The sequence below is a fragment of the Homalodisca vitripennis genome, chromosome 8 (genome assembly GCF_021130785.1).
Source record: "Homalodisca vitripennis isolate AUS2020 chromosome 8, UT_GWSS_2.1, whole genome shotgun sequence".
In the NCBI taxonomy this organism is placed as follows: Eukaryota; Metazoa; Arthropoda; class Insecta; order Hemiptera; family Cicadellidae; genus Homalodisca; species Homalodisca vitripennis.
Genome location: NC_060214.1, coordinates 25,188,701 through 25,213,727, shown reverse-complemented (window position 1 = coordinate 25,213,727; position 25,027 = coordinate 25,188,701). Strand labels below are relative to the sequence as shown.

The 25,027-nt window shown below is 33.7% G+C and overlaps 1 protein-coding gene across 2 annotated transcripts in view; it reads left to right on the top strand.

The window, feature by feature from the left end:
* LOC124367439 (secretin receptor-like) overlaps positions 1-25,027 on the top strand; it is a 71,752-nt gene that overhangs the window by 14,315 nt on the left and 32,410 nt on the right. For both annotated transcript variants that reach the window (XM_046824251.1, XM_046824250.1), the window contains exon 2: positions 19,563-19,619. The gene's annotated coding sequence lies outside the window, so the exon portion shown is untranslated. The remainder of the gene's footprint in view (positions 1-19,562; positions 19,620-25,027) is intronic.

Sequence of the window (25,027 nt, the reverse complement as noted above, 5' to 3'; positions counted from 1 at the left end):
ACGATTTGATAGCCGGAGCGTCCACTGAAGACGAAGCTCTCCAACTTCAACATCAGCTGATCGAGCCTTCTCCGCTTAGGCGGCTTTGAACTGAGGAAATGGGTTTCTAATTGCCCAAAATTACTTCAACCATTGCCTGCCTCTCATCAAGAATCCCCTGTGTTTCTTCAACCTTCGTCGGACCCTCTGTTCTCCATCTTAGGTATCCATTGGTCACCTGTGACAGACTGTTTTAAATATAACCTCAACTTCACATGTGATTGCCCCGACTAAGCGGGAAAGTGCTAAGTGTGATCGCTCGGATTTACGACCCGTGCGGTTTTTTGTCCCCTTGCATAATGATAGCAAAGCGCTTCATGCAAGTGTTGTGGACTTCCGGTGTATCTTGGGATGAACCCTTGTCTCCGGACCTCGCGCTAAAATGGCGAGACTTTGTGATCGACTTAAAAAACATTGTTGAAGTGTCGATCCCTCGGCCGATAATGGCCACCCCCTCTAGCTCATGTGAACTACATGGTTTCTCGGACGCATCCGAGACCGGTTACGCGCCGCTGTTGTGTATATAAGGTGCATAAACACTGATAGTGAAGTGAGTGTGACCCAAATAATTTCAAAAACTCGTGCTGCCCCGCTAAAACGAGTAACTTTGCCGCGATTAGAGTTGTGCGCGGCTCACCTCCTGGCTAATTTAGTTCATTATGTACAGTCTCAGTATTCCAGTGTATTAAGTATTGACTCTACAACTTTGTGGTGTGATTCGACTGTGACTCTGTCCTGGATACATACTCTCCTTACCGCCTCAAAACGTATGTAGCGAATCGTGTAGCTCAAAATCCAAGAGCTCATTCCTCCCTCTTCTTGGCGTCATGTGTCTAGTGCTGACAACCCTGCAGACTGTGCTTCTCGTGGGATCCTCCCTTCGGAACTTGTTCATCACACTCTTTGGTGGCACGGACCCTTGTGGCTGCAACTACCTCCTCCAGATTGGCCCACTTCCAGTTTTTCTCCGCTCGATGATTCTTCCTTGGACGAGTTGAAGCCCGTTCCGCTGTCCGTCTTCGTTGCAGCCTCCCAGCCTCCTTGGGATCTACTCACTCGTTTCTCCTCCTGGACCAAGCTGCTCCATGTGTTGGCGTATCTCCTCCGGTTCGTCTCTCATAGCCGCCGGCAAGAACATCATGTGGGTCCTCTTTCTGTCGTCGAGGTGCGAGCTGCTCAACTTCGCCTCTTCCAAATTAGTTCAACGAGAATCTTTTCCTGATGACCTGGCAGCCCTTCGAGACAACAAGAACTGCTCCATCAAGCTACAGCGCCTTGCTCCCTTCATTGATGCTGAAGGACTCCTCCGTGTTGGTGGTCGACTAAAGCTTGCTGACTTGACGGAAGAAGTGCGCCACCCCTGTATTTTGCCTAAATCTCACCATGTTGTTAACTTACTAATAGACCACACTCACCTACAAAACTTACATTCAGGGGTTCAATTAACCATGTCCCTTTTTAGCCCAGCATGTCTGGATTCTCTCTGCTCGTAGTGTGGTGCGCTCGCGCATTTTTCAATGCCTCCCTTGCTTTAAACAAAGACCCAAGCCTTTGTTCCCTCTCATGGGTGATCTACCCAAAGCCCGCATAATTCCCGCTCGACCTTTCTTGTCGACAGGCATTGACTATGGTGGTCCCTTCAACGTCAAGATTCACAACCTCCGCTCTATCCGACACACTAAAGCTTACATCTGTCTCTTTGTGTGCCTAGTGACTAAGTCTGTACATATAGAAGTCGCCACTGATCTGTCCACGGACGCATTTATAGCCGCACTCACACGTTTTCTTTCACGTAGAGGCCTATGTACCGACATCTATAGTGACTGTGGTACAAACTTTGTTGGTGCGAGAAACTCTTTACAGCAACTAATCACTTCCTCTGGCAAGCTCCAAATTCACCAATTTTCCCTCGGCCAGAAAATTAACTTTCATTTTAACCCCCCTGCAGCTCCCCACCATGGCGGCCTTTGGGAAAGCGCCATTAAGAGCGCCAAATTTTCACTTGAAAAGAGTTCTGGGCACCTATGTTCCCACTCTTGCCCAATTTACCCACCCTCACTTGCCAGGTGGAAGCAATGTTGAATTCCCGCCCGCTTACTGCGCTCTCCAGTGACCCCAACGATTTACAACCTCTCACTCCGGGGCACTTCCTGATTGGAGCGCCGCTAGTGGCTGTGCCCGAACGCAACCTTGCAGATTTGCCGGATAACAGGCTGGCTCATTGGCAGCTAGTGCAGGCTTTCTCCCAGCGAGTGTGGAAACGCTGGAGCAGGGAGTTACCTCCATTCCCTCCAGCAAAGACTTAAGTGGGAGCGGCCCTCCCGAAATTTACAAGTTGGCGATCTAGTATTGGTCCAACAAGACTCTCCCTCGCTGTGTTGGCCCCTCGCTAGAATAACTAAGCTTTTCCCTGGACGTGACAGTGTAGTGCGTGTGGTAGAACTCAAGACCCCCCAAGGTACCTTCACACGCCGGCAGTCAAAGTGTTCCTGCTGTCGTTCTTGTCACCAATAGCTTAAGTCTATCTCAACACTTTAGGATAGATAGTTAAGACCTAGTTTAAGATGTTAGTCTTTAGCTTTATTTCTCATGTTCTTTCTCGATCATGCCACTTTGATTTGTTGAATCCTGATGATTCAAAGCCGCCGGTATGTTCAATATTTTAATTTAATATAGATAAGCATAATCTAGCCCAGACGCATTTAGGTATAAGAGAGAGAGGGAGAGCGTGGTCCCAAATCAGTCGTCCGCTGTTCCAATCAGCGCCACACCCCCCTGGATATCTTAAAGGGTCCTGTCCTTGAAGTATTCTGGGCGCTCTTCCGCTTTGCGACTGCTGCCCGTTCGGCGAATAGCAGATACCCCTCTAACCAACCAGGGGCGATAGCGTCCCCTGGAGCGAGCCGCTTCCCGGCATTCTGAGTGGAATCATCGGCCGGAGACCATGTAGCTCTACAGTTCGTGGTCACTGGGGTCACTCTTTGTGCTCGACCCTTTCGTATTGACTTTGTTTTTCAAGTGTTTTTCTTTAATGTGCATTACCATCCTCCTCCCACACTCCTTTGGAGGTAATTTCAGGGTATTAGTGGAGAAGACAGTGTCCAGTGCGGATTATTCGTCGTTCTACCGCGGCCGCCGCCAGCGGTGACGCCCGTTCGCTACGCGCCAATTACGTCGCGCCTAAGCACTCCTGTCGTTGCTGCTTCCCCCCTGTGGATCTTACACACAGCGAGTTTTCCAAGGTACTGTTTAAAACTCCATCACTTGTGTTGTATTCTCCTCTCACCTCTTGTTACCTGCCCACTTTCCCGCCATTCTGCACATTGTTTTATTTTTATTTTCATAATTGGTCTCCGATTATTAATTTTTAACTTCTGCCCCGTACAATAAGTATAACCTAACACTCTACCATATGATGTTTTATGTATAAGAGTCAATTTTGTAGCAGCGAACATAAATCTCTAAAATATTTTAAATGGAATAACAAAAAATCCACTTTGAAATGTGTTTTATACAGGTATTACTGAAAATATGAATTTATACCTACAAAATCATACTCATTTCACAATAAAATATATGTTCCAGGATAATAATAATATCTTTCAATTTAGATGTATGACCCATCACTTTGAATTCTCATTCTCTTAGACATTCCACTACAGTTAAACAATGCAGTACTGATGACCCCAGAGGCAACTTTCTCTTTCTATGTACAGGCAATCAAAGTTCACTCACAATGGTTTTTAGAACACATTTTCACTCTATCAAAAATAAAATTAGTAATTAAATTTCTAATTCTTATATAGTTTTTTTAATATTATACAACAACTCAAATTTTTTCATTCTTTGCAAGCAAAAGAATTCCTGTATTTTTTTACTATAAGAAGGGATATCCCGTCATAAGTATAAAGTATTTGAACTTTTTCATCATTATCATAATTATTATCACTGAATTAATGTTGATGGATTTATGCAAAAAATAATATGCATATAAAGAATGTTTATTATATATATTTTTTTAGGAAATCAGTAAGGATGAAAAATTAAAACTTAGAGCTAGTATTATTTTTCATATAATCATTAACATTTTGTAAACCACTTTAATACGCCGGATCGATTACAGTTTTAAAGTTTAATAAAGCCAAAATTAAAAAAATTAAAATTTTTAGAATATAAATTAAAGTATATATAGGTGCTTTGCTTGAAGGTTATTTTTGACGATGGAAGCATTGTGAAGGAAACAGGATTTTTCCGGAAATTTTCCATCGTTCAGTGAAGCAATAAATCAGTAACACTACGTTTCGAGATCTGCAATCTGATCTCTTCTTCAGGTAAAAGAACTAATATAATACCTATAATTAAATGCAAATACTTTAACAAATAAGCACGAAAAACAACCAAGTAAATGTAAGCTTTTACTGCTTATATTGCAAGGAACAATTTTCGTTGTTTACATGTTCGCCGCAACTGTGCATTACAGCAGTTAGAAATGTATATCTACACCATTTCACGAACACCAACACTGTTTCAAATATTACTTAATGCACTACGAGTTACAATCTCACTTACATTCATGACATGTGTACTTCTCGTGTTTTAACTAAAGTGGATACGTCTCGAGTACCCATATCTTATCAGTACTGAAGGTCGCATTGATAACAGATAACCTGGTCAGCGAAAGCGAAATAAATGCTAAACAGTGTACAACAATCATAGAGTCCAAATGTTGACCCGCCTCGCTACGTGATTCATTGTACAAAAACACTATATTTCAAGAAAATTTAAACATTCATTTATCCTTTATTGCTGCAAGTTACTAATACTTAGTAGTTTTATAATGAAAAAATTGTTTTGTTATTAATTTGTGATATAATATAAAACTCTTTTATAATTTATCATTGAAAGCAAAGTTTGATGTTTTCATAAAAAAAGAAGTAGAAATATTTTAACATTGATAGGTTTACGATGCCAAATGTATGACCAGATTTCTTGGTCATAACCGTAGAAAGATTAAATTCTAAAAACCTGTTTTAAGACATTAATTTTGTGTTTGAAATCTTTTTACGCGATATAATCCGGAAATCATTCTGTAATAGGAAATATCGTGAATGTTATAATTATATTATTTTTAAAGATATTCAATTTCTTAATGTTTTTTATGGTTTTACTTCAGAGTTTATTAGCAGCATAGAAATGCATTGATGAATGATATTTCATAAAACTAACTATTGTAACAGTTTTGTTTTATTGTGCGATAAGAAAAGATTTTTATTCATTAAATTTGGTAAAAGGTTTAGTTTCCGAAAACTACTCTACACAAATTTTATGTATAATATTGGCAATAATTTGAATTATCTTCATTACTATCAGAAACAATAATTTGAAATTAATATTAGCATGAACGCCCCAAAGCACAAATCTGTGAGGTACATGTAAGAACTTATGTACTCATATGATACTTAAAAACACTATAAACGTTTGGCTGTGATATTAAACTAACTTTATTACAGACGAAACTGTGCATAATTGTGAGTAGTAAAAATAACTATTTTAAATTAATTTTAATAACTTTTTTGTATTACTAATTTATTCCTTTCAAATAACCACAGTAATACTACAAGAGCTAGTATATTTAATAATTTTACTAGTAGAGAACATCCATCTTGTTTATTCACCATTCATTAATAGTACATGTAGTACTTATCGTAATGATCTATACCATATCATGTATCAGAATGTCAAATCAAATCAAATCAAATCAGTTTTTTATTGCCGGAACATTATACAACGCATGGCAAATGTCATATTTTAACTTTTTACTGGCTAAAATTTTTGTCAAACACACCACAAGAAATCTCATTCAAACATACAATTTTGCAAACTTACCTACATCCATTCATTCACCAATTATTCCCACTTCCAGCGACGAATTTTGTCAGTCTTTTTAATTGGTGGTCTCCCAATCATAAGCAAAAAACTCGTCAACATTATAAAATGTTTTTGACACTAAAAAGCGTTTCAAACGAGTTTTTAACACTTTGAGTGTTGAAGTGTTTTTAATTGAATTTGGTAACTTATTGACGAATTGAACACCTGCCTGTGAAGGCAAGCGTTCATAAACCACCGTTCTGTGCCTACCAGTTCGGTAGTTATCTCTGCCTCTAGTCTCATACATATGTATGTCTCGGCCATTCGTCATGGCACATTTAGACATACAAAACAGAGTTGTTTCCAAGATGTAGAGACTGGGCAGCGTCAACAGTTGCAAATTTTTGAAGGCTTCCTTGCACGTCTCTCTAAATTTCAACTGAGCGATAATGCGGATTGCTTGTTTTTGCAGCTTGAACACTCTCAGGAATTGATTGTTTGCACAAGCTCCCCACAACACCAGCCCGTAAGTGAGGTGGGGGTAAATCAAGCCATAATACGCCATCATCATAACTTGAGTCGGGCAGTATTTGGCTAGAGACCTCAAAACATAAATGCCTGAGGCCAATTTGGAGCAAACGTGGTCGATGTGATCGTTCCAAGTCAACCCTCGATCTAGGTATATTCCCAGGAATTTTGAACAATATACTTCTTCCAGCATAGTGTCAGCCAACATAACAGCTGGCTCATCATGACTATCTACTGGTCGTAAAGCAAAATTTATAAAATTGGATTTTGCAGAATTTGTTTTAAGATTGAGGCTGTTAAAATTTTGGACACAGTTGTTAATTTCAACAAATGTACGTGCCTCAACAGTTACACACCAGCAAAACATGTTTTAATTTTCTGTCTAGTTTATTTTTATCAGTCAATCAGTCTTAAATTTTATCATCTACGTTTCCAATTATGTATAATTCTTCAGGAAAATGTACAAGTTTTCATTCAAAACTACCAAAAAGTAGAAATCAATCCCAAAAACGCAATATTGAACCCTAAACACATTTTCACCACAAGTTGGTGCCAAAGCTTCTATAAATAACCTTCATACCGGAATTAAAAGATTATTAAATTCTTTCACACATATAAAAATTGAGTCAGATACGATTTTATAAATATATAACTTGAGAACCATTAGATCTACTGTTTATGAAAGAAATATATTTTATATACTGGATTTACAAAAGTGGTAACTTTTAGAAAAACAATTATCAATGTGTCATACGTCAAACTGTATTTAGGGTGAGTGAACATTTTAAAATTACTTTGTATTTATTCGTTTAAAACCGACATACGAGAACATAACATTTTCGTTTTGCAAAATCCAAATTCTTCGTATAATTTTATAATAAAAGAAGATTTCCTGACTGACAGATTTATCTACCCGCAAAGATCGTAACAGATATAGATATTACATTTGGTACTTCGGTTTATATTGTGCCCTAGAAGCGCACTAAGGAAGAATATTTTCTTCAGCCTTATAGCTTCTTCTCATTGGTCTGTAAAATAAATATAACGAACTGTTCTATTCAAAATTTTACTATAAAAAATAATATTTTTAATTAATGCTATTCGTGTTTTAATATTTGTTTCTATAGCAATCTTAAGAGAATAGAGTAAACTTGATATAAGTAAAATCACTTCTGATCATAGAGTTATTCAGATTAGAAAATTTAGAAGTTAGGGTAAATACCTACTTACTATAACTTTAACAAATAATAATTATCTATGACTTGATCCGTAGTGCAATTCAGATATTAAAACCAAAGTGACTATTAAACTTTCACTATAGATGTAAAGACTGTTATAAAACCCATGTTATCCATTTTTGACAGACACGTTTCTCATTCCCTTGCGTATATATCTTCTTGATCAGGCCAACAAAGAAAACTCGTCTGAGGCACCAGAAATATATTCGACTGGTAAATGTAAATAGCCGAGAATAGACCCAAGATCAAAGCGTCGAAATATAATTCATTCAAATCAGAAATGCTTATAAAATCACAATTAGTGCAGTTAGTTATTCCCTTAACATTTTTATCTGTTAAGCATGAACACTGGTACATTATATACCTAAAATTATGACCCATAATTTATTACATCAGAAGTGCGTCAAGTACAAAGCTTCGACTTGACTTTAGGATTCCTTCACAGTGGCCTAAAGTTGTTCAATTGTTACTTAAACCGTTGGAGCTATTCAATTAAATTTGATTTAGTGTTGGAGAGAAATTGGTGTTTTGGAAAGTTATTTCACTGGTTTTATTATCACTGGTACTTTTACTTTTTAACCTCCAACTTCAGAGGCTGACTTTTAACCATCTGTATTTAATTTAGTATTTTAATTTAAACTAATGGCAAAATGCCTACGAATATTGACCTGATTATAATAATATTAATAATAAATTGGAGAGTGAGAACAACCATATTTAATCGAATTCGATAAAGACTTAGACTACATGCAAAATGTCTGTCTACGAATTTAATTTATTCTGTGATTCCTTCCTCTATGCCGTCATATATATATATATTATATATAGAGATATAGAGAGAGAGAGAGAGAGAGAGAGAGAGAGAGAGAGAGAGAGAGAGAGAGAGAGAGAGAGAGAGAGAGAGAGAGAGAGAGAGAGAGAGAGAGAGAGAGAGAGAGAGAGAGAGAGAGAGAGAGAGAGGAGAGAGAGAGAGAGAGAGAGAGAGAGAGAGAGAGAGAGAGAGAGAGAGAGAGAGAGAGAGGAGAGAGAGAGAGAGAGAGAGAGAGAGAGAGAGGAGAGAGAGAGAGAGAGAGAGAGAGAGAGAGAGAGAGAGAGAGAGAGAGAGAGAGAGAGGTCTATAGGCTGAATCTTGAGATATTGTGCGAGCAGACAGATAGGCAAGAGAGACATGGTTCCAGCTAATTGAATAGAAAGCTTCGTAGAAGGAAGTGGAGTTATAAAAATGTATTTCAATTACAAAAGTATTAATTTATTTCATCTTGACTTTTATTTGTTCAACATAAAAACTTACGTTTCTTATACCATTAGTTTTACGACATTTGTACTAAACAGTGTGTTATGGAATGTTTCAGTTATTGGTAGAAGTGCAAATAACAAAGCGCGAAGGAGTTATTTTAAAAGTATCCAACGGAGGAATATTTCGGCAATGTGCGGAACGCTGGAAGAGTGACAATACTTCATTTACGAGCTGAGAATTTTATTGCGAGTATTTCTCCGGAATTCCAACGATTTCCTGACTGCCGTCTGCACCATCAGCTATTCTGTGTGTACTAGAAACAAAATATACCCTACAAATGAAACCCTGTACAATAAAACCACATGCTTATTATGTGTTAACTCTAGCATTTACTAATAGGCTTTATATATGCTACAAAAAATATAAATGCATACAAAATACTATTTGCTTTTAAAATAATTCATTACACTTTTAGAAGGCAAGGGGTAATAATCGTCTTGCTATTTGCCTAACAGCCCAGATGAATTAAATTTAATACTATTACATAACTAATTTCCAGAAATAATAACATTAATTTAAATACAGGATGAGTAAGACTTATCGTTATGCGTAAATAGCATCATAACAAACAACTGTAACACTTTATCTTCCTGTCCTCCTTAACAAATATGAAGTAAAGTGATTGTAAAATTCTCATTTTAGATGATTTATTGGGAAATAGCCAAAGCACAAAAGCATTCTAAAGTGCCCCTTCTCTTTGTTGTGCCATGATGGCAATCGCGGTGACGGTGATAAATAACTAAAAATGTTTTAAACTCCTTCGGATAGATTTATCACTCGGGGTGAACCCAAGTTACACATGGGTCAATCAATATCGCCGCCAACATGTTACCTAATGTTTGTTGTTGTGTTTGGTCAAGTCGGGTTTTATCTGAATTGTTTTTTGATTCATTAGTTGTTAACGACCCACAGCTGTCAGAACCTGATAAATGGCTGAATATAATTTTATAATACAAACATCAACTTGCTGTTCTAACCTCAATTACTTTGTTCGCTAAGGCTGATACTTTAAATACTGCTTTGTATAGTTCACGTGTTTTACATTTTAGGAGCAGTCATATTTCAATACAGTGTATCATTTATTTGTTAATTGCAGTTAGTGCAGACGAATGTGATGCATTCAACAATTAATTATGCCAATCTAATTCTAGAGCAGCCCATACCAAAATAGCCTTGATATTTGATGCGGTGTTGCCACATCGCTGCTAACCACCAGTCCCCGCTATGACGTGGCTATGATCAAATACCGTCTGTTTGATTTACAGGGCCGTAAAACAAATATAGAGATCAAATGAACTCATTTTCAGCAACGGATTTTTACTGTAATAGTTTGAGATTTGTATTTATTTCAAGCAGCATGGCCTGAGACTGATTGGTAAATGTCCATGCGTGGTAAACTGGCAACAGTGTTCTCGGAGGAATTCAAATATAACAGCTACCATCGGTCCACTTTCTTACGGCCTGCTATGGTAATTCAATTAGTATATTCATTGAAAATATTTTGATATTATTTTTACTAAACGTATATAAAAAATAATTTATAAGTGTATGCATTATTATAAGTAAACAACTTACAAAATAAAATACATTTGCTTCATAAGAGGATATTTGTGGTAATCTTTCTTCATCCCCAGGTTTACTAAACTAACTTATACACTCATATTTTAAATAACATTGTATTCCATTATAAAAATATCTTCTCAGGGTTCTCTTTTCTTAAGAGGCCAAATTGGTCGTAATTGCAATACTTGACTTATCTCTGTTTTTAAGTTGATTTTTGCAAGGTTGTGCCATTGACTTTATTAGACGCATGAACGAGTCATACCGAACAGGTGTGCTGAGGTCTGGAATTTTATTTAAGTTAGTTCCGAGGTCCGACGCTAGGTTGCGCCACGTAACTTTAATTTTTACATTTTAAATATTTACTACCTGAGCCAAACACTCCAGAATGTTACTAATTCAATTAAATATTATACTTATCTTTTGGCCAGGGTACATTCCAGTTAACCTTAGCCTGGAGATAAGGCTGCTGGATTATCCAGATCACACGGGTTCCATTGTTGGGGAGGTCAATAACAATTTTAAAATGGATATTTACAGTTATTTCTTAAAACCGATAATGTAATGAATTAAAACTCAATGAAGGTAAAGTGTACCCTGTAAAATAGCAATATAATACAAAATCTTCACTTTTATTTCCCTCTCATAATCCGAAAAAGAGTACAGAATGGATACAATATTGTCTTGCATCTGGATAATTGGTCATTAAATCATTAAATATAATCTGGTAATTGGTACAATAAAAATAAAAATTCGGTCAAAATGGGCATAATTCATGCATTTGTTATAGCAAAATACACTTTAGTATAGCTATCGCTTTATACCCTTGCCCGAACAAAAGTTAGAGCGCAGTAAGCACGCTAACAATATATTACTTCTCTCTAAATCACACAATTTTGTAATATACCATTCATTTAGTTTGTGTAATTCATAGTCAGAATTTTATGATACATTTTTAAATGATTTCATTTGTAAAATGATTTTAAAATGAGAAGGGGCCGTCTCAAAATAGAGCCACTTCACAGATGTAAAGTAAACTAGACTTTATTGCTAACTCTGTTCACAACGTAACTCAATATTCTCTCCATATTTTCCTGTCAAAGGAGAAATGCAATAAACCACAAAATATAGAATAGAGAAGACGTTCTTGTAATTTCGTCTCAAGTCAAAGGTCTGACTTCATTGCGGCTTCTGATCGAAATACGCAACATTTTCTTAAGAGATATAGAGTAGTATGCATTTCCATGTTGCCTATGCGCTTTATTTACAGCGTTAATATTGTAATGTAATAGTTTGAGTTGATATTTATTTTTATAAAAATATATTAGTGTATGTAATTTTCGTGGGTTTTATGTTATGTATGTTGACAGTTATTGCAAGAATTATAGTCGTTTTTAAATAATGGGTATATTATTCACCTTTATAACTGAATAGTAAAATTATCCCTTTAATGCAAAATCATCAAAATGTGCATAAATACTTTAGGTGTGTATTCTCTTTCATTTGGTACAGTCTAAAGAATTTATTCGCAATGTATATTGTTTAATCATCCGGTTCATAACTAAGCCAAATGTTTTCAAAAAGAGCTGGAATTAGGTTGTACAATATTGAAAATTATAAAACCATAACTAAATCATTTAACACGTTCAAAAAATACAGATTCGTACAGCTTTATCATTGTGCTATAGAAGTGTTATACTCTTCTAGGTAAAGTACATTCATACATACTTGATTTTAAGAGCAGTTAAAAGTTGCAAAATATACCAATCAATAATAATAAATAAAGCTGACACACATAAAATATTATATATCAATAATGTAATTTAAAACGTTTAAATGAAAGCACTATACAAATTTATAGTAGGGGATAAGACTACAAAATGTAGACAAATTCAAAAATCAATCTAAATAAAATAATAATAAAAATAAGACGAATAAACCGACTTAAATATATATTCTAACAATATGCATTGAACCATCACACTTATTTTTTGAATAAAACTACATAATTTAAGGCAAAAAAATCTCCAAATAATACTAATGCGTAGGTTTTACTAGAATTAAATTCCTTGATTATTCCACATTAGATGCCAAGCACGCTTTAAATAATTCCGTAAGTATGTATAATACAATATAAATAAACCTTTTAAAACTTTTTTGTAAACTATTATTTTTGTTACTATGTACATTTCGAAATCTGTGATTTCATCTTCAGGTACTAAGGTTAAGTTATAAAAATAAATAATTAAAACCAATTTGTCATGTGTTTTTTCACTATCTTGGTGGCTAAATTTGTTGTATTTAATTTTATGTGTGATCAATGTATATTGTTTAAAAGTCTATCGAATAATACATTTTTTGTTAGAAAATCTTTGTCATTTAATAATATATTATGATTAATTTTGGCACTTTTGTAGATTTCAAAATGTTCTAAAGTAGATAATAATTTTTTTGCTTGTGTGTAAAATTTCAAGATTGTTTTCGATGTTAGTGTATGTATGGCCGGTGTTATTTAAATGGTCTGCATATTTTGAATTTGACGATGTTTTCAATGCTTTTATGTGTTCATTAAATCTAATTTTGAAAGATCGGCCAGTTTGTCAAATATAGTGGGATTGACAATCGCTGCAATTTAATTTGTATACCCCACTATTGTTGATTCCCTAAGGCTTGTCAGTCACGGATATTCATTATTATTGAACTCATTAACCTTTTTCCCGTATTGCACTCAAATAGGGCAATTGGCAATTAAAAGATGAATGCCCTCAACCTCATTGAGGTTGCATAACGTGTTTCTTTCGTTCAATCCAGGGCTTACAATTAAATTTAAAGACTCAGAGAAAGCTTTGATAATCCAGCGCATTAAAAACATACTGATATTATCACAAAGATAAGACGTAGACCCCACTTGAAGGTTGAGCGATCCAAACACCTGGTGATAACGTGAAGTTCGCGCATCTTGCACGCAAGTCCTTGTAACATAACAGCTGATCGCGAATCCTTGCACGTCATGATCGTTCAGATCCAGGTGTGTTTCATATTCAAGTCCTTGGAACTCCCATTTCTTACTTTAATATACATTGTTGTTATCTTCTGTTTCGCCAAAATGTTTGGTAATGTGTCTGGCGGTAATTCCAATTCCCTCATAAAATAATTTGCTTGTAAGGTATACACGTACCCATTTTCCACTAAAATTGTAAGTATGGAGTATAATTTGAGAATTAAAGGGTAATAAGAAGATCTAAATCCTCTAAAAATGTTTTCAACTCGGTGTTTCCACAATGCTCATGCTAGACATCCATAATAGCATATAGTAGATTTAATAATTGCTAATAATTGCTCCAAATGTCAAAACACATATTTACTTTGATTAGACGTTAAAACAATTAAAAACCTATAAACTTTTTATTTTACTCGTAGCCTATGTTGGTATTTGAAAACAGTTTTGGGAAGGGTTTTATATAACAAAATTAAACAATTGGTAAGAAATCCAGTGGTTTTAATGGTAAATTTAGTAGTTCTTATTTTTATCTTCCAGAAAATACACAATTCATTCCAAATTGAAATATACCTTCCAAAAGAAGACACTTTAGGGCAATTTAGAGTTTAAATATAAGGGCTATCATACTTTCAAAATTAAAAATATTGTTCATCAAAATACTCAAAAATATGGTTTAAATTTAAAATAAATTCCCCAAACATCCTACCTATATTTGAATTTTACCCTAAAATAAAAATAGTAAACAGGTAAACGAATTTACTTTAAAACGTTGAGAAAGAAGATGCGTGTTAATTTATATGATCCAATTTAAAATCCAATCTAAAAATTTTCTCCAAACGCACGCACAGAGACACATTGTTAGCAAAATAAATTTGTCCATAAAGATGTTTAAAATTGAGGTAGAAAATATGTACTATACCGAAAACAAATTTAGGATAAACGAGAGAGAAAACTGTTTACATAGAACATTGTCTTCAAGTAAAATAAAGCTCTGCCAAAGTGAGCCGGCTCATTTTTCAGTAAGACGCGTAGGATGAAACATCTACTTAGAGTGATACCTTTTACTCTTGTACACAGCTTCATGAATAATATACACAATATGTTATAGCGCTTTTCTGTAGTTAGCTATATATATTTCTATATATAACTATATCTCTCTCTCTCTATCTATATATATATATATATATATATACATATATATATATATATATATATACGTAAATATAGTATTTATAACTTATTATTTTCATTTTCAACTTATATGTGAACATTTTACTTATTTTGTCCGTTAAATTATTTAGGTTCGTGCTTTTACATGAATACTTTATTTAGGTAACTGCTGAAAAAATACAATTTAACGATTACAAGAAAGTTATGGTTTCAAACTTCGTAAAAAGAGTAACACTGTAGGATGAGCTTAGAAGTAAGCCAAGTAGAGTAAGTTAATTTAAAGAAATAAAGAACAAAACACATAACTAACCTAACTACATGACTGCACGCCTACCCTAGGGCCAACCGCCCTACCCAAGGGGATAAACGTCCTACCCAGGTGCCAACCGACCAACCTAGAGTTGCCTAAAAATGTACGAGAAAGAGAAAAAGTAACTAGAAATGGTTAAATTATCCTCATATGTAGTTGGTAACTCTATTCCCTGATATTAAATTCCATGCCTTTTTTGCGTGAATGTTGGTTTCCATATTATCTCCTTCTATGTCTATTCCTCCTTAGCTTACTATCACCCCACTCAAAAACCCCCATTCCCCTTGGTCCCTACTTTGATGGACTATTTGGGATTTAATCAAAATTTCTAACGTTTTATAAATTTTCGTCCAATTTATGGTCATAAACTTTGGCCCTGTTAATAAATATCTATTATTTTAGGTGAGTTATAAAAATGATCTTAGATTTTGTAAATTTTGCGTTAAATGTGCCATAAAGTTCATAGAATAGAAGAGCATGGTTTATATTAGAAAAAAAGTTCCATATGGAAAACAAATGTGTTAACAATGCAGAACAGTTTTTTATTCAGCCGTTTTGTTTCGGCCTTGTTACGAGATTGACTACTTTAAATACCTAGATTTCTTCATAGAGTAATCAAGTATGTGTTTTCTTTTTTCTCCCTTCTGGCAACTTATTTCAAAATGTTATAAATGAAAATATGCCAACCATGAAGTAAACTTAATTTAACAGGAACTCTCCGAAAAGTTAAAACAGTTTAGTTTGTGATGCAGTAGCATGAGAGAGCACCGTTCATGGATATCTAGTTAGCAATCCACTGTTTACTTTTGGCTAGTTCTGTAATGAAGAGAAGCGCTGAAGCAAACCTATAATGTTTTGGTTGGATGTTAACAGGCCATATCTCACGAAGCACTATAAGTAATTGAGGTAGCAAACAGGACGTTATATTTCAACGATGTTCTACAGCTACAACGTACTTTAGAGACCTATGTTTTATCATTTTCATTTCTTTCATGTTATAAGCTCCTCATCATGAATATTAAAATAGCATGTCATTTTCGTTTACACAATTTTCCACGTAATATTTTTGTAAATCAAAACAATCAGTGTGAGATTAAATAGGTAAGAAAACTTATTTGCATTTTGATACATTCTTTGCAAATTGTGAAATGTATAATATCACCAAAAATATTGATTTAATGACGTACGATTTAATTCAATATATTCATAAGTTGTGATTATTGAATTGAGCTTAAACTTTGCCAAAAGCTATAGGATTACTTGTAAAATTTCCTCTTATTTCCTGAGATATAATGTAAACCTTTTCACGAAAGACAACCTAGAACATTCAATAATTTGGATCGATAAACAGTATTCTCTGGTGCTTCTTCGGTTTCACAACTGCTAGTACTAAGTCTATCCTTTAGTTTGAACTGTAATAATTATTCACATTAGCATTCTCTAGGAGCTTCAAAGCTTGAGGTGGTCTCCAGCCTTCATCCCCTAGGTAAATAACCACGCAGTTCAGAAAAATAACCACTCGTAAATTTGATTTCAGCATTTCGGGTTCTCGAGCTTATAATACTTAATTTCTGACAAAACACTTATTAACTGATAGATTTATACAAATATTGTATTAACAAGTTTCCCAAATTATCTGTTAAAACATTTAATTTTGTTAAGTAGTTAAAAAACATTTTAATGGTCATTATATATAAACAAAACAGCACACACACACACACACACACACACACACACACACACACACACACACACACACACACACACACACACACACACACACACACACATATATATATATATATATATATATATATATATATATATAATAAGCCTTACTATTTATATAGTCACGTATTGGTTACAGCTCGGAATTCCAAGTCACAGAATGTGTTTCGCTTGTCAAATTATTTTTTATACCATATATAATTACAATATTGTGAATATGCGTTTTTTATGCTTATATTCATCCCAATCTATACGAATAATTTGCTAACTGAAAAATAATCATATTGAAGGTACACTTAAAAGAGGAATAGTGAACAAACACAAAACAGCCACCGTCTGTTGGGACTGTTGTAAAATGAACAACAAAAACAACGGAGATTCAATATAAAAACAGCATCAAGTTATTTTCAACTTGATTAAGAAGATTAAACTGTTAAGTACACAGAGTACTGAATGGATTAGAAACATTTAGGAATTTAAATCGATGTGTTATTACATATTATATCGTCCAATAATATAATATCATCTGTAACGAAATAAAATGAGTGGTAAAAAATAAGCGACCAAGCAAAGATAATCAAGAACTAATGACTATAAAACCGTAATCTAAAATTACCGTTGTCAATGATGACGGCTAGAATATATCCAAAGGTTGAAAATTACCTTGGTTAAAATAACTCCATATATAAACTCCTTACATTGTAATAAGGACCGGACAGGACCTTGAAATCCGGTTGTTGTCCGTATGTCTGGTTGTCTGTGTATTAACTCTTCATAGAAATGTACTAGTGACTGTAAAATTAGTACATGAGTTCCTTTTTTTTCTAAGAAACAGATATATATATATATATATATATATATATATTTTATAAATTACAATCAAAAGGAAAAGCGGAACACTCCGTCTTTTCTTTCGTTACCTTGTGTCGGGTATAATAATATAATAATATAATATAATAATATAATAATTCCATTGTATTAATATATCACAATACTGTCTATACATTGGAAGAATTGAACCAAGTCTATCAAGTCTATTGCTTGGTCTAATTGAGGAAACTATAACTGAGTGCAGTATGTAAAAATTATCCTCCTTCTAAAAGACACAATATTGTCATAGTGCGATAGATAAGACATGGTGATTGGAGCATATCCTCATTTTTCAAATGACCTTTGAATATTTTTAGGCGATGTATCAGAGCCCTGAACACAGTTTCTATGAGCACCTAAAACATGTATTGAATTTATATACATTTTTCCAAAGCAAATGGAATTGAAAATTTTACACATGTGTTAGGCACCACTGAACCAATTATCCGTTGCTACTGAGTCTCTAGTTCCTTAGAAAACAACTATAAAGTAAATTCAGTAGAGCCCCAAATTTGTAGCAGAAATATTTATATTAAAATTTCATCGTTAATGAATATTAAAAATTATAAAGAATCATCATCATTGTTCATAATATTTGGAATAAAACTGCATACATTTCTCTGGGTTAAGGTTTAAACTTTGCCCTCCCACATGGAAAGCTTCATGAATCATATGCCAATGTCAGTACTTCGGTATCATTTACATTTGATATGTGAATTACGCAATCCCAAAAAATTATATCTGTACATTTTCTAAGGCGTCACTCATAGGCCCCAAGAGTTTTCGGCTGTTGCAGGAACAAAAAGGTTGCCCGTAAAGGGATTTCCTACAATAACCATCATTTACTAAAAATATTATGAACCTTTTAGTCAACTAATGTTACATTGAATGGTAATGACTTCATGATATATCTTAGAACTATTGGCTCCCATGTATGATCAAATGTTAGAGATGTAGCCTCGACATGTGCTTCATACAAATATACAATAGTAAACCTTTTTAACACTTTTTGATATATTTTGTTTTATTTTGTACAATTTACATTTCAAATTTTAAGAATTCATCATCAGGTACTTGTAGATTCAAGTTGACACCTACAAGTACGAGAATTTGAAATTTACATTTTTCTCAATAAAAAAATATATAAGAAAATATTAAAAAGGTTTATTTAGAATCAAAAAATAAACTGTGTATTTGGGATCAAATGCTTCAGTAAATAATTTTTGAGCCAATAAGCCATTTTAGAAAGATTACGCTGAATTAAATCTCTTAGAAAACATGAAACCTTTTGAATAGATTAAAGATGCCTCTCTAAACAAAGGATATTACTAGCCACCTTTTACAAGATATTAAATAGAGCGGGGAACTTTATTTAAAAGGAAATAGTCTCAAAACCTCGTTATTAAAATTTTAAATGAACGTCATTGTTATATAGTTCAAACGTTTAGAATAAACTATAAGTAATTTCGGCTTTTCCATTTTAAAGACACCAATCTTAACTTTTGAATATAACTACCCTCCAATTAGATTTATTGAAGCGTCTTTAAAAAGAATCTTATTATTTTCCAATTTATTATTCTATTTATTATTTCTAACTAATATTATTAGCGATGTATTATGAAAAGACAACATGATTGATTACGAGATATGCTATCGTTACCACCACGTGCGTGCTGAGAACTGATATCCACTCCTTCTTCAGGTTTCAATTCCTAAAACTTAGAGTTTATCTTGAAAAAGGTAAAAACTCCGTTACATTAGTGTAGGAAGAGAAGTGTGATAGTTTTAATCTGTTATACACAAAATAATTTTGATAAACATGAAGGAATATAATTTACTTTGTTTGGTTCAAAACATTCAGTAAAATGCTTAGCTGATCACACTTGTTAGTCAGAGTATGAGAACGAAGAATATTGAAATTTGTATATATTATTAATTTTTGATTTGTTTCAGATATGCGAGGATGTATGAAACGTTTCTGAGACAAGGTCACACTAGTCTTCAACTCCAGTAAGTTGATCTTATGTACTTAGTGTGATGAATAACATAATCGCCTGTATAAAGAAACGTTTACTTTACTATTTTAATATCTTATCTTCAGTAATCAGACATCGTCACTTATCAGACGTAATCGTTTGTTAAAATACGGCGTATGACATTGAATTACGTAAACATATCTGTGTATGAAAACTGCTGCTTTCAATACATCAAACCCCGACGCAGATTTCTGGAGGAAATGGAATTGTTAACACTCCGAGATTGGCATGCCAATTGCAACCGAGGGTCTGGATTGGATTAATGTGGATTGTACAGGACGCGTTCGTAAATTGATTCTTGCAATACACTTTTAAATATTTTGTTATCGGGGAAGCTTTCTTAGCGATTTCTTAATTTGGATATTAATGTAAATTAATCCAAACTTTATGAGAAAAAAAAACTAGCCCAATTTTTGTTTTTGATTTAAATTGGAATTTATAACCAAAATAAGAAATAAACTCCTTACAACTTTTTAACAAACAATAATATTTATATATTTTGTATATAAATTATATATTAATTTACAATGTCATGTATACCGAAATTCCTTCATTAAATGTTAAAAATATCATCCACTTAAGCTACTTCACACTATTTTTCAAAATGTCCACTTAAGGGGCGTCCGGGGTCCATTTTGGGCCAAAAATTTCAATTTTTATTATTTGATATTTTTGTATTCTTTGGAATCTTACGAGTAATTTTGACATATCATTACATACAATTTGGACGAGTGCAACCTTATGTAATTAATTTATTTGTAATGGTCTGCACTGTGTTTTTCGTTAGCAGGGGCGTCAGGGCGAGGGACGTATGTTTATACATACTACAGTTATAATAATATAAGCTACAGATACTTGTTGTGTTGGTAACACTGTTTGTTCTTTACTGTCATATGGTTCTTTCTCATTTGTTGTCATCTGTTATAACCAAAGTTTCTGTGTTATTTGCTTTGTGAATTGTGTTGTTTACACTTCCTGATGATAAAACTATTGGGGGGAAAGGTAAGGTTTGACTCTTGATGGCTATAAATGAAATTTAATATTATACTATGGGCTGGCCATTAGAAGAAATGTTGACAGTCTGGAAAATATGAAGAGGGCTGTTTGGGTGTAGTATTTACATCTAATTTCAACAAATGAAGAGCCAGCGCACAGTTTGTGTCCCAAAACTGCTGATACGTGGTGCAAATACCAACAAGCTATCCAGAAGAAAGCAGCCTATGACCACAATGAACACTTCCACATTACCCCTGTAGTAATGGAACAGGTTAAACAAATTTTCAAGGACTTTAGCTAACTCCACGCTGCTGGCGAAATGTTCTTCATGGACAGACCCAAATTCCGGGCGAGTCGCTAAACAGTGTGGTGTGGTCGCGTATTCCAAAATCGACTTTAGTTATGAAAAATAGACCCTTGAGTTTGGTGTTCATGAAGCCATTGCCTGTTCCAACAATGGAAACATTGTTAAATATGAAGTACTCAAGAAAGTAGGTATAATGCCCAGGAAGGAAAACTGTGTTGATGTTATGAAGCGATTCGACAGGATGCGCATAAGTAAGGCGCAAAAGGCGGTGAAGATATTAAAAAAAAATGTTTGCCAGAAGCGGGGAGGGCAGCTAAAAGACGTCTGTAGGATATATATGAGCAGGCAGGAGGATCCAGATAACCCAGCCTATGCAGCAGGAATGCACTGAGATACATATGAGTCATTATTCTTTAGGTTATGGCCTAGAAAAAATGGCAATTCCCGAAAAACTTGTTTTTTTATACTTCGTACCCATATCTTCCAAACTACTCGAGGTATTAGTATATTGTTTGTTTTTGTTTTGTTTAATAATTTCATGGTTTTTATTTACAGCACAGGAAATTTGGTTTTAAAACCTAAAACCAATTCTACATGGTTGCAAAGTCAAAATTTTCGAATAAAAAAAGTAAATTTTAGAAAATTTCTTTAAAATACCTAAATAAAGTTATTTTAAAAATTCCTGTGCCATTAAATACTGTAGAAGGACATAAATAACAAAATAAAAAAAAAATATAGTAGGTTTACGTCGTAAGGTTTTAGAGATATGTGTACCTTAAAATGACTAATTTAACATGCGCAGCATATGGCCCCCGGACGCCCCTTAAAAGTAAAAAACGTATAGCAAAGTAAAGAAATAGAGTTATAATAGGGTGATAAGCCAAGATAACAATGGAAATTAAATCAAAATCGAATAACACTCTTAAAAAGGAAAATTTTATTCACTTATTTAGCCAAAAAATTAATTTATTTAGTACAAAAACGTATCTTTATTTCTAACAATGATTAAAAAAGAACGAACATCCACCATACCCGAGGGCCCACCGAACTACTGGAAGACATATCATATCCAAATAAAATCTTGTAATTTTAAATAAAAAACTAATCTAACTGAACTACCTAAATACGTCTATTGAGGGTCTACTACCCTACCTGAGGACCAACCGGCCTACCCGAGACCTGACTGCACTACCTGAAGGCCTGTGTAAGTAAATTATGTTAATTTAAAAAGAGGAAAAACTCCTACATAACCTAACTACATGACTACCACGCCTACCCTAGGTAGAACCACCCTACCCAAAGGTGCCAACCGACCTACCTAGGGGTGCTAAAAATGACGAAAAAGACAAAAATTAACTCGAAACGATTCAAATATCCTCAAATGCAGTTGGTGGCTCTACTCTCCGTTATTAAATTACTTGCCCTCTTTGCGTGAATGTTGGTATCCCTATTATCTCCTTCACGTATGTCTACTCATCCTTACCTTGTTATCCCCTCACCCAGAAATCCAGATTCCCCTCGGCCTCCTACGTTGATAGACTATTTGGGATGTAACCTAAATTTCAAACGTTACATCAAATATTGTGCTAGTTAAGGGTGTTCTCACCTATAGTTCTTTCCTGTTAATGAAAATCTTCTATTTTAAGTAATTTATAAAAAGGCTTAAATGTTGTAAATTTTGCATAACATGTTGCAATAAAGATTATAGAATGGAAGTGCATGATTTTTATTTGAAAAAAATCTATATAAAAAACAAATTATTTTGCCCTTGTTATGAGATTGACTACTTTATATGCATACAATTCCTCATAGAGTGATGACATTTTTTCCTCACTTAAGGAATTTATTTAAAAAAATCATAGCTCTTAAAATAAAAATATGCCAACCAAAAACTGATTACACAAGCTTACATATCTGGTTACTCAGTGTCAGTAAAGTACTTTTCTTAAGTAATACATACTGTATATATTTCCTAATTGCAAGCTGGAAGTCTACTTTTTAAAAATAAGATGCAACATGTCCTCTTCATAATTTTACTGCAAGTTTATCATCTTCTCGTAAATGTACCTTAGTACCGTTAGTTTTAATACTACTTTGCGCACAATATTTTTAAAATTCTCTATTCGTATCTTTTTCTTACCGAATTTATAAATTGTGATGAAGGTCTTAAGTACGGTTTACAGTATCCATCCCTCCCCCCCCACCAACGGTTATGTTGCATGTTATATTATACATGGATATAACACTATTCGATCAGATATACAGACAGAAGAAGAATTTTTCTAGCCTTCTGAGTGGTATGAAAATTTAAATATTCAGCTCCTTCGATTTTTTAGATATCCATCGCTGACGATCAGCCTAATCTCATGGAGCGACATGACCCAACATTAAATTCGATATATCCTTTGCAGAAATGAAGACTTCGCAAAATGTCAAATATATTCCTCAATTAGTTTTCGAGATATAAACTGACAGAAGTAGCTTCTTACAGTACCAGTGTGATAGGCTTTAAAACCCTCAGCCAATTAATTTGTAAATAATTCATCGATTGAATTTCAGATATCTGACGGAGATTACCAACTTATAGATTCAACCCATTGAATGGTGAATTTATTCTAAAATATTATTTCTTTTTCATTAATCGTTAGTGTTTACAAAGGATTACTAATCTAGGCTTTGAACCGGGTCCCTCGGAATGATAAAATAAGGTGATTCAAATTCAGCTTTTAGGAAGAGATAACAGGGAACACTCGTTATAAACGATTGCCAATAATAACTGAGAGGGCTGCTCTTACTTGTAGCCCTCTCATTCATCTCGCTGCCAAGCAAATTAACTTGTGTAAAAGTATCAAAATTAATGTCCAAAAATAAACTTATGAGGAGTATAAATATTAAGATTTAGCCTAATAAATAACCAGACACATTTTGTTACATGACCTCCAGAGTAAATTTAAAAATAAAACCATTATTATTTTATTGTTGAAGATCTAATGCTACGAATATGCTGACGAACATGTAATAATATGTGTGAAAAATAAATTAACCATAAATGTTTCTCTTTTACTATATCTCCCTGTAAACTCTAGCTTATTATAATATTCGAAGGAGCAAGTGCCAATTAGCGTGGTATAGCACACAAACCTGGGTTTTATTGAAATCGATCCGGGAAGAAATCGATATGGGAACGAAATTGATAAAGTAATAAATCGATAAGAGAATAAATCGATACGGTAAGAAATCGATAGTATAGAAATCGATCTTAAGTCACACTAGATTAAAATGTCCCTTTCCTGCAAAAGCGTGTACTTCATCAATTGATGTTGTTGTTATGGTTGATTTATTATTTCATCATTCAACAAGGAAATAAAGTTTTTGAACTTGCCGTCCCAGATACTACACTCTGAAGCAATATGGTGTAAGCAAGGAATGTTGACTTACAATAACTATTCATTGAGCATAATCTATTTTACTGTAACTCAGTCTGCTGAAAAGTTTTTCTACAAAATAAAACAATTAATCAAATGTAATAAATATTACTAATTGAAATTTATATAATACTGCTTATAATTAAACAAGTAACAGTTCTACAAGTTTAATATATAACGCTAATTCTGTCAGTTTAAACTTCCAAGATAGATTCTTTTCCTCACACTTTATCATTGCTCTTGAACTGTATAATCAAATACATTCTTTTTCATTTTGCAATACATTATTATAATATTAGCGTAAATGTGCTTAAAAACGATAATTTTACCTTTAATTTAAATTTTATATATATTTTTCTGGCTACAAAACAATTAAGACCTACGTCACTAATACATTATCCATCAAATCATATACACAATATTCATATTTGTTTTATTAATAGTAAATATTTGTTTGCAAAATTGATATGATAAAATTTATAAAACCTAATGTAGTTTAGTTTCAAGGATAAAAACTTATGTCGAATATGTGAACTACTGACAAAAAGATATAAGCATAAGCTCTCTTCCATATTACAATATCATACTCTAGATATTTCCTATTTATTATATCGTATGTTTGGAAGATTAGAAGTCATCCAAGCCTGATGCAAT